Source organism: Eptatretus burgeri, unplaced genomic scaffold, assembly GCF_056783735.1.
Source record: "Eptatretus burgeri isolate ZD-2024b unplaced genomic scaffold, Ebu_testis_v1 Ebu_testis_scaffold_3183, whole genome shotgun sequence".
Classification (NCBI taxonomy): domain Eukaryota; kingdom Metazoa; phylum Chordata; class Myxini; order Myxiniformes; family Myxinidae; genus Eptatretus; species Eptatretus burgeri.
Window position 1 is genome coordinate 12501 of NW_028225132.1, and position 15396 is coordinate 27896.

The 15396-nt window shown below is 43.5% G+C and overlaps 1 long non-coding RNA gene across 5 annotated transcripts in view; it reads right to left on the minus strand.

Moving 5' to 3' along the window:
* LOC147006370 (uncharacterized) overlaps positions 1 to 15396 on the minus strand; it is a 31937-nt gene that overhangs the window by 12494 nt on the left and 4047 nt on the right. The window contains exons 4-5 of one of the 5 annotated variants that reach the window (XR_015054880.1): positions 10818 to 10888; positions 1 to 1134 (exon numbers count right to left, since the gene is read on the minus strand). The exon at positions 1 to 1134 is cut by the window's left edge and continues 403 nt beyond it. This is a non-coding gene — a long non-coding RNA (uncharacterized LOC147006370). The other 4 variants (XR_015054883.1, XR_015054881.1, XR_015054882.1 and 1 more) reach the window with 4 other exon arrangements.

Below are 15396 nucleotides of genomic sequence, written 5' to 3' on the forward strand. Positions count from 1 at the left end.
AGTTCAGGGAGCTGAGAAAGATGTGCTTGGAATAAATGATGATGGGCTGAAGTAGCAACAAAAAAAACAGCAGGATGTTGATTGGCTACCACCTGAACCAAAGCCTCACCATGATGAAGGGCTGCAGCAGCAACAACAGTACAGTGCTGTTCTTAAGTGCCAACCAAAGCCTCACTGTGAATGCAGGATACAACAACTGAAACAGCATGATGTTGATCAGCTGCCGGCCAGACTGAAGCCTCACCATTCATCTCAATCCAAGCTTCTCAGTGATGAACCAGTGGAGATAGAAAGGCGAAAAAATAACCTCATGTTCCGTGGAGTAAAGGAAGGAAGGAGAAGGTGAACATGACAGGAAGGTTGTGGCAAAATTGATTGAAGCCATGAACCAGAATATAGAACTCGTACGCACTTTCCGCGAGGGACGCTACGTTGAGAACAGATTCAGACCTATCAAAGTTGTGTTCAGTTGTGAATCCAATCGGAATCTGGTTCTTACCAATAACAAGAAGATACGTATTTTGAATGATCCCTCTCTCTGCACAAAAACAATTTTATCACTCCAGGTTACACTCCTCTCCAAAGAGAAAAACAAGAGATGCTGCTGAGTGATCTTGATAAAAAGAGGGAAAGTGACCGACACGGGGAATCCACCATTAAAGGACACAAAGTAGTCCTGAAGAAGCTCAGCGGCAAGCCTCATCTCCAGAGATGACGACGTTCCCTCCTCATCTCCCATAATAGTCCCCTCACCTGACACACATTCAAGGAAAAACGGAGTATATTCCGCTGAAAACAATTTACTTTGTCGCACGGTCTCTTTCAAACAATTGAATGTTCCTGAGATCACAGTGGAGCCATCACTGAAACATTTTGTGATTGCACAATCATGGACAGGGAGTTCACTCCTGATGGATATACGGTATTTCATAAAGATAGGAAGCTGAACTTTTATAGTGAAGGAACGAAAGCTGAGGAAAAACATGGTGGGATCTTATTGTTGGTGAAATGCAATTGATCACCTTGCATTGTTCATAAGCTACATCATGAACGGAAGCCTCAACTTGATGATGGACAGCAACAGCAGAAGCCATGTTTTGTGCAGGACCTTCAACAGGTAAGCACTCTTCAATACTTTGGGGCAGGTTTGGTGAACACACGATGGGTGCAAACACAGCCAACAACAAAATCAAAATATAAAGAAAAATACATTTTGTCACTTTGTCTTTCACAGACAATGCTGTTAATACTTCCTTCGTTGAAGAAGAATATCCTTAATTGTGGAGATAATTGTAATTATAATTTCTGTGGGAAGGTAACTCCTTGGCATGGTCACCCTCAAGCAGAAAAAACAACAAGAACTTTTACTCCCTTCGACTGGATGAGATCACCCGATTGACCTTTTCCTCACTTACCTGTTCCATCTGAACATTTCGTTCTGGGTCATTTTCTGAACAAGTTATAAAACTGATTAAGATATGAATGCACTTCATCTTTCATACTTCTATTGTTTGATCAAAGGCCCCTCAGAAGAGGTGCTCATTCCCTCCTCTACCCACTCACCTTAAACCATTGTACCGGTTGGAATGCAAATTGCAAAGATTCATGCTTTACATGACAAATTATTCCAAACTTTGGCAAAACTTCCTGTTCTTCACCTGCATCATGTTCCATTTTGTCTGTGCCTCAGAAGTGTTGAGGACAAAGAAATATTTTCCTGAACTTTAATCCAGACAAGCACCAAGGAAATATTACAGTTGGTAGAAGTCTGGCATGAGTGTTAATGTGTCCGTATCAAAGTCATTGTGTACACCTGGATGATCATTAAAAGTAATTGTTTGAAAAACTTTTGTGCAAATCCAATGGTAGTTTGTGATGAATAAAATAAAGATGTGAAATCGAAGGCAAAAGAAGAGAAAAATTGAATTGAGATGCAGAAAGCAAATGAGAGAATATAGTATTTCCAGGATTGCGTTGGAAGGCATGATAATGATGTAGATTATGACGACAATGTCATTGAGTGATTTTGACTTCATTTTGTTGATGTGTGTGCAGAGGAAGAAGTTCTAGTAATGGTCGCTGGAGAAGAAGATGTGATGTTTGGCAGTGAATACATCATCACCACGGCTTCGGAATGATCTTGCAAGGTAAGACGAAACATCAGACTCTTACAGGTGGCTAATCCAAGATTTCTTAAAGAAACGTTGGTCTCGAGAACTACAGGAACGAAAACCTTCCATCGACATTACTTAATCTCTTGCACCATTTTTATGTCCATGTTTTAGTCATTTCCTTGCTTGTCTATTTATCAAAATAAATGTGTGTGTGCGTGTGTGTGTTTAACATAACTCCAAGACTATGAAACCAACACCCCATTCAAAGAAAATTAAAGGACTTTTGTAATTATTTCCTTTATGAGGAACCTCCTCAGCCACTTCATTCTCCCTCAAAGAGCATCCTCGGTTACTTTGCTGGGGTCTTAATTTGTCATTTTTTTAGCGTGCTCAAACATGCCTTTACTTGAACAGGCCGCAATGGTTTCTTCACGACAAAATTCTTTTCCTCTCTTCATTTTCCTCACGATCATCGAATGCTTGATCATCATCCCTGTGAATCGCCAGATACATTGCAATGCTTATAAACGCCCAGACACCAGCGTTCGTGGTTTCATTTCATTTTCGCACATGCCAAAACATCGAGAATCTCTTAAACTCAGCGAAATCACAAAACTTAAGCTCCCGAATTGAACTGCAAAAAAGCAGTTTGTCTAATTTGGACATAGTTTGATATTTCTGGCGTCTCCGGGAGGTGTGCGTTTCATACGATTGTCGGCGATCACCAATCGCTTTCCAAACCAGCCGTTACGAATCAACCATTTCATTGAAATGGGAAAGATGGAGACATAAAGAAACAGCAGCTTCATGCCCAGCAAAAGGAGGAGGAGCTTCAGATTTGGGAATGTAATCTGCATTAATCGGAGGAAGAGACTCCTCTTCGAGAGAGAAAGGAAAGGGTTTTACAAAACCATGTATTCAACACTTTACATGTTATGTTATACTTCATTGTAACTTGAACTGAGAATGTTTGCTTTTCGTGCAGTTTAAAATGTGGATGTAAAATCAAACAGAGACAACGATTGAAAGACGATCCACCATTGTGAAACGATGTTCGGGAAAACAAACTCCTTGAAATGCAGAAAGTGGAAGGAACGGAAGTTCATGACGTGAAGGAAAAAAATGGCGTTCACAGTGACCCAGAACTTTGGTAATGCAGAACAAGAGGAAGAACAATATCAAGAAGAGCAAAAGAAGGATTTACAAGCAAAAGAAGAACTTCAGGAAAAAGAGGAGATGTTGCTCCAAAAAGAAGATCTCATACAATGAGAGAAGTTCGTTCAGGAAAGAGAACGCGAGTTAACGGAAATGGGAAATGGACATGCAATGGAAATTGAACAAAGAATTGCAGTTAAAGGAGGAAGATGAACGGAGGAAACGAGAGGAGGAACAGCAGAAAGAGAAAAAGGAAGCAGAGCAGAGGAAAATAAATGAACAGGAGAGGAAGAAACAGGAAAAGTTAAAGATAAGGGAGAAGGAAGAATGCAGACGAGCAATCTGGGAAAAGGATTTTCAGGATGAGAAATTTGAAGTTTGGATCTGGGAAAAGTGCAAAAACACAGAACGTGAGAAGAAAATGGTTGAAGTGGAAAAGAGAATGTTAGAAGTTAAAAACTGGAAGCAAGATGTGCAGCAACGGGAGCAAGAATTGCAGATATATCAGGAACAGGATCTGGAGCAACAGGGGGGTGTTTGAAGCCTTTATGAACAGGAAAGATGAAGAGATAAAGAAACATCAGCTCCATCTCCACCAAAAAGGGGAGGAGCTTAATAATCGAGAATGCAATCTATCTATAATTCCAGCAATGTGTGTGTGTGTGTGTGTGTGTGTGTGTGTGTGTGTGTGTGTGTGTGTGTGTGTGTGTGTGTGTGTGTGTGTGTGTGTGTGTGTGTGTGTGTGTGTGTGTGTGTGACCGCTGTTTCTCGACAAGCGCTGGTCCGATCTAATTGAAACTTGCCAGATATATTGCTGCGGACCTGAGGATGTGCCTTTTCAAGGTTTGATATTAATTGGACAAGTGCTTCTCAAGTTATGGCCATTTATTTACCAACCAATGACAAGAACCGTTGCTGCGGCCATTTTTTATCAACCAATGACAGGAAGCGTTGCTGCGTAGCCGTGGTCGATGGGGAAGAGAAACTCAGCCGCGTTCGTCATTACGGGTTTTCTCTCTTCTCTTCTCTTTGTGTTTTTCCTTGCGAAAAGGTAAAATATGTTGGTGCTAATTGAATAATTGGCCATTAAAAGCCTCCGTATTCTTGCCCTGGATGAGGAAACAAAGAAGCGCCGTTTCCTCAGCGATGTTGTTTATGAAGAGGTGCTGACGAGATAAAGGTGTGTACAATGTTCATGGAGACGATTTTTATTATTATTTATTTATTTATTGAAGAAAAATTGTTCCGAAAATAATTTATCAAAAAAAGTGAACAACTTTTTTTTGTTTCCAATTGTCAAAACGCTGTGGCCTTTGGAAGTGTTTCGGAATTCAGCTCTACTCAACATGCTTGCCAACAAAATACATCTCGATTTGGTGGTAAAAACGATTCACAACGACAGGTTTCCTTACTCATTGCTCTGCAGTCTGCATTCAACCCCTTAATTTGTCATCTCATTGACCTCATTTCATCTATCTATAATTCCAGCAATGTCTGTGTGTGTGTTTGTGTGTGTGTGTCTGTGACCGCTGTTTCCCGACAACCACTGGACAGATCTAATTGAAACTTGCCAGCTATATTGCTGGGGACCTGAGGATGTGCCTTTTCAAGATTTGATATGAATCGGACAAGTGATTCCCAAGTTATGGCCATTTATTTACCAACCAATGACAGGACACGTGCTGCGTAGGCGTAGCCGATGCGCCATTTCTTTACCAATCAGAGGACACGTTGATGCGTGGGCATGGCTGCGTAGGCCGGTGCAGGGCCGGCCGATGATGACGTCACGTGCCGTGCTGGTTACGATGGGGATCGATCAGTACCTGAGTTAACGTGGGGTAGGAGTGCCAATGGTAAATGGCAGCGAATGCCATGGCAAGCAAAGACAGGGAGGTAAACTTGATTTTAATTAACTTTGTGTGGAAGTATCACAGCAGTTGTTACTTCAATGCAAGCGATAATTCGTGGAATGATGTGAACATTCCGTACGGGCACACACTACTTTTGGATAGTGATGACACTGTATTCTAATAATTTCTCGATTTCTTATCCGCATTTATAGATAAACACAATGCCCCAATCCAGTCGTCGTTTATGAGAGCGAAGGAATGGCCTGTGTGGTTGTTTGAAAGTTTTTTTTTTTTTTTGCATGTACGGCCACGCACATATGGCACGCGAGAGCGAAGGAATGGCCTGTGTAGTTGTTGTTTCTGGCACGCGGTTTTAAAGTATATATATATTTTATTTTTTTTTGCACGTACAGCCACGCACGTATGGGCACGTGAAAGCGAAGGAACGGCTTGTGTGGTTGTTGTTTCTGGCACGCGGTTTGAGTTTTTTGCGGGGGGTAGGGTTTGCACGTACGGCCACGCATCTGCGGTCATGCACCAGTATATCTCTAATTCCAGCAATCTCTGTGTGTGTGTCTGTGACCGCTGTTTCTCGACTACCGCTGGTCCAATGTAATTGAAACTTGCCAGAGATATTGCTGGGGACCTGAGGATGTGCCTTTTCAAGGTTTGATATTAATCGAACAAGTGCTTCCCAAATTATAGCCATTTATTTACCAAACCAATGACAAGACATGTTGTTGCGTGGGCGTGGCCGATGGGGAAGGGAAGCTCAGCCGCGTTCGCCATTATGGGTTACAACGTACGGACTTCCGGATACTGATGACTTCGTGTATTCTAATAATTTCTCGATTTCTTATGCGCATTTATAGATAAACACAATGCCCCAAGTTATGGTCGTTTTCATATGAGACGGTGTATAAATTTCGGTAACATCAGAGTGTTGGTGAGCTCCGAACCAGGAAGTAAATTTTTTTCTCTGTCTTCTCTTGTCTTTTTGTTTTTCCTTGCCACGACATTGCGAAAAGGTAAAATTCTTTGGCGCTAATTGAATATTTGGGCATTAAAACTAAATTGCGAATAATCGTAACTGCGAATAATATGCGAACTTCCGGGCCACGCAATACGGGCACGCAAGAGCGAAGAAACGGCCTGTGAGGTTGTTGTTTGTTGCTCGCGGTTTGAATCTTTTTTATTTATTTATTTTTTCACGGGCACGTACTCGTGTGAATAAATCGGAGGTAGAGACTCGTCTGAGTGAGATAAAGGAAGAAGAACACAAGAGAGCAATGCGAAGTTGTGTGGAAAACAAGGGAGTTCATTTTACTGGAAAGAGAATATGGGATAAGAGACAGGAAACGTCATGCGGAGTTCAGGGAGCTGAGAAAGACGTGCTTGTAATAAATGATGATGGGCTGAAGTAGCAACAAAAAAACAGCAGGATGTTGATTGGCTACCACCTGAACCAAAGCCTCACCATGATGAAGGGCTGCAGCAGCAACAACAGTACAGTGTTGTTCTTAAGTGCCAACCGAAGCCTCACTGTGAATGCAGGATGCAACAACTGAAACAGCATGATGTTGATCAGATGCCAGCCAGACTGAAGCCTCACCATTCATCTCAATCCAAGCTTCTCAGTAATGAACCAGTGGAGATAGAAAGGCGAAAAAATAACCTCATGTTCCGTGGAGTAAAGGAAGGAAGGAGAAGGTGAACTTGACAGGAAGGTTGTGGCAAAATTGATTGAAGCCATGAACCAGAATATAGAACCCGTACGCACTTTCCGCGAGGGACGCTACGTTGAGAACAGATTCAGACCGAGCTGCAAATTCAGACCGAAAGCTGCAACAAGGTTTCCACGTTCGGTGGGAGCGCGCGGCCGCAATTGGGCTCAAGACGGTCGTCCGCACGTTGAACGGATGAAAATCTACAACAATACAACCGTCTATCATCACAAACCTTGATTTCCAGTGATGATGGGTGTGGGGGGAGTGGTGGGGTGGTGATGGCGGAGGTTGATGGTGGGGGTAGTGATGGAGTGGGAGAGGTGGTGGTGATGGGTGTGGGGGAAGTGATGGGTGGTAGTGGTGATCGTGTGGTGATGGGAAAGGAGGGATGGTGATGGTGGAGGTGGTGGTGATGGTTGAACTAATGGTGCTAGTGGAATATTTACCCATTTATTCACTCATCTATTGTAACTTGTCGATGTACTATTTTTGTTCATCTGGTAACTACTTTTCTGTTGAACATGCAATTTGATTTATAATGCTGAAAGTGTGATCCCTTTTGATAACTGTTAAAGGCAGAGTAACCTTTGGGGAGTCAACCTCAGGCTGGAGAGATGTAAATAAACTGAATACACACTGTACACCAGCGTTTGTTGTCAACTTAGAATATCCATGAGGAGGAGAAGAAGAAGAAGAAGAAGAAGGAGAAGGAGAAGGAGAAGGAGAAGGAGAAGGAGAAGGAGAAGGAGAAGGAGAAGGAGAAGGAGAAGGAGAAGGAGAAGGAGAAGGAGAAGGAGAAGGAGAAGGAGAAGGAGAAGGAGAAGGAGAAGGAGAAGGAGAAGGAGAAGGAGAAGGAGAAGGAGAAGGAGAAGGAGAAGGAGAAGGAGAAGGAGAAGGAGAAGGAGAAGGAGAAGGAGAAGGAGAAGGAGAAGGAGAAGGAGAAGGAGAAGGAGAAGGAGAAGGAGAAGGAGAAGGAGAAGGAGAAGGAGAAGGAGAAGGAGAAGGAGAAGGAGAAGGAGAAGGAGAAGGAGAAGGAGAAGGAGAAGGAGAAGGAGAAGGAGAAGGAGAAGGAGAAGGAGAAGGAGGTGTGTGTGTGTGTGTGTGTGTGTGTGTGTGTGTGTGTGTGTGTGTGTGTGTGTGTGTGTGTGTGTGTGTGTGTGTGTGTGTGTGTCTGTGTGTGTGTGTGTGTCTGTGACCGCTGTTTCCCGACAACCACTGGTCCGATCGAATTGAAACTTACCAGCTATATTGCTGGGGACCTGAGAATGTGCCTTTTCAAGATTTGATATTAATCGGACAAGTGATTCCCAAGTTATGGCCATTTATTTACCAACCAATGACAGGACATGTGCCGCGTAGGCGAAGCCGATGCGCCATTTAGTTACCAATCACAGGACACGTTGATGCGTGGGCGTGGTTGCGTAGGCCGGTGCAGGGCTGGCCGATGATGACGTCACGTGCCGTGCTGGTTACGATGGGGATCGATCAGTACCTTAGTTACCGTGGGGTAGGAGTGCCAATGGTAAATGGCAGCAAATGCCATGGCAAGCAAAGACAGGGAGGTAAACTTGATTTTAATTAACTCTGTGTGTAAGTATCACAGCAGTTACTTCAATGCAAGCGATAATTAGTGGAATGATGTGAACATTCCGTACGGGCACGCACTACTTTTGGATAGTGATGACTTACTGTATTCTAATAATTTCTCGATTTCTTATCCGCATTAAAGATAAACACAATGCCCCAATCCAGTCGTCATTTATGAGAGCGAAGGAATGGCCTGTGTAGTTGTTTGAAAGTTTTTTTTTTTTTGTATGTACGGCCACTCACGTACGGCCACGGGAGAGCGAAGGAACGGCCTGTGTAGTTGTTTCTGGCAAGCGGTTTTAAAGTCTATATATATATATATATATATATTTTTTTTTGCACGTACAGCCACGCACGTACGGGCACGTGAAAGCGAAGGAACGGCTTGTGTGGTTGTTGTTTCTGGCACGCGGTTTGAGTTTTTTGTGGGGGGGGGGAGGGTTTGCACGTACGGCCACGCATCTACGGGCATGCACTAGTATACTATAATTCCAGCAATCTCTGTATGTGTGTCTGTGTGTGTGTCTGTGTGTGTGTCTGTGACCGCTGTTTCTCGACAACCGCTGGTCCGATCTAATTGAAACTTGCCAGATATATTGCTGGGGACCTGAGGATGTGCCTTTTCAAGGTTTGATATTAATCGAACAAGTGCTTCCCAAGTTATGGCCATTTATTTAACAAACCAATGACAAGACATGTTGTTGCGTGGGCGTGGCCGATGGGGAAGGGAAGCTCAGCCGCGTTAGCCATTACGGGTTACAACGTACGGACTTCCGGATAGTGATGATTTCGTGTATTCTCATAATTTCTCGATTTCTTATGCGCATTTATAGATAAACACAATGCCCCAAGTTATGGTCGTTTTCATACGAGACGGTGTATAAATTTCGGTAACATCAGAGTGTTGGTATGCTCCGAACCAGGAAGTAAATTTTTTTCTCTCTCTTCTATTCTCTTTTTGTTTTCCTTGCCACGACATTGCGAAAAGGTAAAATTTGTTGGCGCTAATTGAATATTTGGGCATTAAAACTAAATTGCGAATAATCATAACTGCGAATAATATGCGAACTTCCGGCCCATGCACGTACGGGCAGGCGAGAGCGAAGAAACGGCCTGTGTGGTTGTTGTTTGTTGCTCGCGGTTTGAATTTTTTTTTTTTTTTTACGGGCACGTACTCGTGTGAATAAATCAGAGGGAGAGACTCGTCTGAGTGAGAAAAAGGAAGAAGAACACAAGAGAGCAATGCGAAGATGTGTGGAAAACAAGGGAGTTCATTTTACTGGAAAGAGAATATGGGATAAGAGACAGGAAACGTCATGCGGAGTTCAGGGAGCTGAGAAAGACGTGCTTGTAATAAATGATGATGGGCTGAAGTAGCAACAAAAAAACAGCAGGATGTTGATTGGCTACCACCTGAACCAAAGCCTCACCATGATGAAGGGCTGCAGCAGCAACAACAATACAGTGTTCTTAAGTGCCAACCGAAGCCTCACTGTGAATGCAGGATACAACAACTGAAACAGCATGATGTTGATCAGCTGCCGGCCAGACTGAAGCCTCACCATTCATCTCAATCCAAGCTTCTCAGTGATGAACCAGTGGAGATAGAAAGGCGAAAAATAACCTCATGTTCCGTGGAGTTAAGGAAGGAAGGAAGGAGAAGGTGAACATGACAGGAAGGTTGTGGCAAAATTGATTGAAGCCATGAACCAGAATATAGAACCCGTCCGCACTTTCCGCAAGGGATGCTACGTTGAGAACAGATTCAGACCGATCAAAGTTGTGTTCAGTTGTGAATCCAATCGGAATCTGGTTCTTACCAATAACAAGAAGGTACGTATTTTGAATGATCCCTCTCTCTGCACAAAAACAATGTTATCACTCCAGGTTACACTCCTCTCCAAAGAGAAAAACAAGAGATGCTGCTGAGTGATCTTGATAAAAAGAGGGAAAGTGACCGACACGGGCAATCCACCATTAAACGACACAAAGTAGTCCTGAAGAAGCTCAGCGGCAAGCCTCATCTCCAGAGATGACGACGTTCCCTCCTCATCTCCCATAATAGTCCCCTCACCTGACACACATTCAAGGAAAAACGGAGTATATTCCGCTGAAAACAATTTACTTTGTCGCACGGTCTCTTTCAAACAAGTGAATGTTCCTGAGATCACATTGGAGCCATCACTGAAACATTTTGTGATTGTACAATCATGGACAGGGAGTTCACTCCTGGTGGATATACGGTATTTCATAAAGATAGGAAGCTGAACTTTTATCGTGAAGGAACGAAAGCTGAGGAAAAACATAGTGGGATCTTATTGTTGGTGAAATGCAATTTATCACCTTGCATTGTTCATAAACTACATCATGAACGGAAGCCTCACCTTGGTGACGGACAGCAACAGCAGAAGCCATGTTTCGTGCAGGACCTTCAATTGGTAAGCACTCTTCAATACTTTGGGGCAGGTTGGGTGAACACACGATGGGTGCAAACACAGCCAACAACAAGATCAAAATATAAAGAAAAATACATTTTGTCACTTTGTCTTTTACAGACAATGCTGTTAATACTTCCTTCCTTGAAGAAGAATATCCTTAATTGTGGAGATAATTGTAATTATAACTTCTGTGGGAAGGTAACTCCTTGGCATGGTCACCCTCAAGCAGAAAAAACAACAAGTACTTTTACTCCCTTCGACTGGATGAAATCACCCAATTGACCTTTTCCTCACTTATCTGTTCCATCTGAGCATTTCGTTCTGGGTTATTTTCTGAACAAGTTATTCAACTGATTAAGATATCAATGCACTTCATCTTTCATACTTCTATTGTTTTATCAAAGGCCCCTCAGAAGAGGTGCTCATTCCCTCCTCTACCCACTCACCTGAAACCATTGTACCGGTTCGAATGTAAATTGCTAAGATTCATGGTTTACATGATAAATTATTCCAAACTTTGGCAAAACTTCCTGTTCTTCACCTGCAACATGTTCCATTTTGTCTGTGCCTCAGAAGTGTTAAGGACAAAGAAATATTTTCCTGAACATTAATCCAAACAAGCACCAAGGAAATATTACAGTTGGTAGAAGTCTGGCATGAGTGTTAATGTGTCCGTATCAAAGTCATTGTGTACACCTGGATGATCACAATTGCACCTTAGAGTCATCCCTGGACCGTGGTGGAGTTGAACCTCACCTGGAGAGCGCAAAACACTTGGCTGCTGTCCTCATAAAATATCACCTTATTGATGCATGGAGATTGCAGCATCCTCGGGTTAAGCAATTTTCATGGTGTCAAGCCTCTCCTAACAGAGTATCCTTTGCATGTTTCGATAAATTTTATGTTAACAATGGTTTCCGGAATTTTATTTTGTCAAAGGCGATTTTGCCCTCTGGTTTTTCAGATCATCATCTGGTATCTTTAAAATTGTTTTTTCCTAATACTCCACGTTTGAGTGCTTATTGGTTCCTTAATGTTGGTTTGTTCGAAGAGATGCATTTTTGGAATTCATTTGGAGCCTTCTGGTGTTCTCTTCTGGCAAGAAAAATACTTTTCAGAGTAAAGGCTTGGTCACAACGAACCCACGACGCATTTGTGCCACTACACGACAGAAAATTTGGGCAAATCGTGGGTCATCGGGGGTCGTCGCAAGACAGTCCTACGAAATTTTGAGCATCGTGGCATCGACTTGCCGTCGTGAGGCAAAATTGCACATGCACCTTTTTTGCTCGACGATTTTTTGTGGTATCTATGTCTTGCGACTGTCGTGCGTTAAATATCTTGTTGTGGGTACCAGAAGAAAAATTTTTACTCAAACAATCTTACGACTGTCTCACACGCATCCCACGAGTGAACCACGACCTGATCACATGAAAAACAGCCCCCCGACAACTCACGATGGTCCCACGACTGTTGCACGACTGACTTGTGACACACCCACGACATAACGAAGACATCTTTTTTTCTGTTGCGTCCCCATCGCCAAACCATCTTTAATGTGTCGTAGCCCTTGTGACCACTCGAAATAGATTTCAGGCATGTTGCAAGATCTGGCCACGACAAATATTTTATGGGTCTACCACGACAAAATTTCGTACGATCCATTGCGCCTCGGGACTAAGAGGCAATGGTGGGACAGAGCAAAAAACCACATCAAAGTGTTTTGCCAACAATATAATGTGTATTATTCAAAGGACAATTTTTTTTAAAGATCTCCCAACTGGAAAAGGAGATTCTGGAACTTCAATCAAAACCTACTGCATTGATTGGTTGGTAGTTGGTAGTTTTTGGTGAATATTTGGTGAATTATTTTTTGATTCGATTTTGGTGAAGATCCAAATCCGGATCTGGATTCGAGAATTATTTAATTTTTCAAGTGACTCTTCACCATTAAGAGAGAGGGCTAAAAACGATATAACACATGATATCTGAAAAATGTATTGGGCCTGATATGTTCTTGCGGATCCTGCATTGCGTGGCAAAACAACTACCAATCAAAACCTACACAACAGAACACAAAGACTATACAAGTAAGAAAGAGTTGCTTTGTCACCTTGCAGAGGAACGTTCAAAAGGGGCTTTCGTGTGGCTTAGAAATAAAAACTTGAATCTTCTTGACTCTCCTTCTTAGTACTTCTTCTCCTTGGAGAATAAAACAAAAGCACAATTGATAGCAAATGCTATCTTTGCAATCACCTTATGGTGGGATTGCAAGTGAACCCAAGGTGATTAGGAAGTTCGTAAATGATTGTTTTTCCTCTCTGCTTTGTGCTAAAAAATTTGATTTGAATGTTGTAAATACTTTTATGGAGTCTTTGCCGAAGTTGTCTGAGTCACAACGGGTCTCGATGGAGAACCCAATCACCCCGGAAGAATTGAGACTTGCGCTTTCCGGTATGGCATCTGGGAAAGCTCCAGGACTGGACGGCATTCCTCGTGAATTCTACGAAACATTTTGGGACATTATTGGTCCTGAGCTTCTGGAAATATTCCAAGAAAGTCTTCAGGTTTGCGAGCTTCCCCTAAGTCGTAGATGAGCCGTTGTCTCCTTGCAACCGAAAAAAGGAGACACCCAGCTACTCCGTAATTGGCGTCCAATTTCTCTTTAATCTACCGACTATAAATTCCTAGGTTCTTGCCTCTTGCTTGAGATCAGTTGTTAACTCTATAGTCCACACTGATCAAACTTGCTTTGTGCCTGGACGATCAATATATGATAACATCGGTGTCGTTCGTGATATTTCTGATGTGTGTGACATTTTGCATAAAAGCATAGGTGTATTTTTTAGAGATCAAGAACATGCCTTCGATTGCAGAGATCACAAATATCTATTTGCAGTTTTGATGGGTTTTGGATTTGGTACTACATTTATATCGTACATCGAGTTATTGTACCAAAATATATACATGTACAGTGTTTTCCATCCATATGGCTCACTTGGGTGGCTGCCTAAGTCAATTTCTGGCCACCCAACTGCTTAAACACCCATTTCTGGCCGCCCAAATGACTTAACATTGTCCACATGTAGATACTGTTACGGTTGTGGAAATTCACAGATCACCATTCAGGTTCCCCGAAGATCAGTTATGTCGATAAGTGTGTGTTCCAGGTTAGATTTCCCCACCAATGTATAACGGGAATTATTCGTGTGCTGGGATGTGCATCTTCAGTTCGCCATTATTCTGTCTCTCTCTTTTATTTTAACAACAGCAATGACAAAAACAACAACCAGAGCAATTCATCGACCACATTCGCCTTCGATCGGGGCGGATTCTGCCTGAATGAGGGTTCAAAGGGGAAGAGAAGGAGGGCGCTGATTTTGGGTGGAAAAGCCCACCGCGACCCCTCCCCTTGGGGGCGATAAAAAAGCCACGTTCGCTCGCCGGAAGATGGTGCGTGAGAGAGAGAGCCGGTTGAGAGTTGGAGGAAGTGGAGTGTCGTCGTGGGGTTGGTGGGTCGAGATCGCTGGAGCAGTAACTCGTGGGAGAAGCCTTGGAGCGCAGCCAGGCGGCAGTGGAGAGTCGGGCGCGTCGCAAGGCCCTTGACCCACCAAGCCGCCATTCGAAGCCGCTGCAGTGTTGGCAACGAGCCAGCGAGACGGACACACCAAGGGTCGCCAACCCTAACCAGGACCCAGCGAGTCACCACGAGGGTGGCCAGGTAGCCCGCTCGGTCTCTCGGAGCCCCTTCGGTCATCCCGGCTCTGAACAATAATAAAGGCTTACGAGTCTGTTCTTTCTTTCTTGGGTTTTTGTATGAAAGTCTGTGGCGCCTTGTCTCGAAGTAGAATTGTGAGCAAGTACGTGCTTGTACATAATAAGTATACATCGGCTGTAGGCTTTTTGATCGTGTCCTGCCCCATTCCCCCATTGACTGCTTACGTGTCTGTACGAATAAATGCCCCCATTTTTAAATGTCACCTGCTCGTTGCATCCCTTCCTACATTGACTGCCATAATTGCGTTCGGGATATTCGCTGGCTGATTATAAGCCGATAAAACGTACATCTGGTCCGACGGGACTTGGCTATATAAAACCGCTTGGCAATCGCATTTTTAGCAATCACATTTTTTTATCGCAATCGCATATAAGCAGCTCGTTTTCGTGCAGGTCCCGTCGAGGTATAAACTCCCGGCATTTCTGTCCGCACGGATAATTAGGTACATCGACAATTTGGCGATCGACCCTGTAGCGCGTGGACAGAAGAGTTGGCTGGTTTATGGTGTGTTAAAAACACCCGCAGCTGGGTTTCGGCGTTGATCCGGAAGCTGCAACAAGATTTCCACGTTCGGTGGGAGCGCGCAACCGCAATTGGGCTGAAGACGGTCGTCCGCACGCTGAACGGACGAAAATCTACAACAATACAACCGTCTATCAACACAAACCTTGATTTCCAGTGATGATGGGTGTGGGGGAAGTGGTGGGTGGTGATGGTGGAGGTTGATGGTGGGGGTAGTGATGGAGA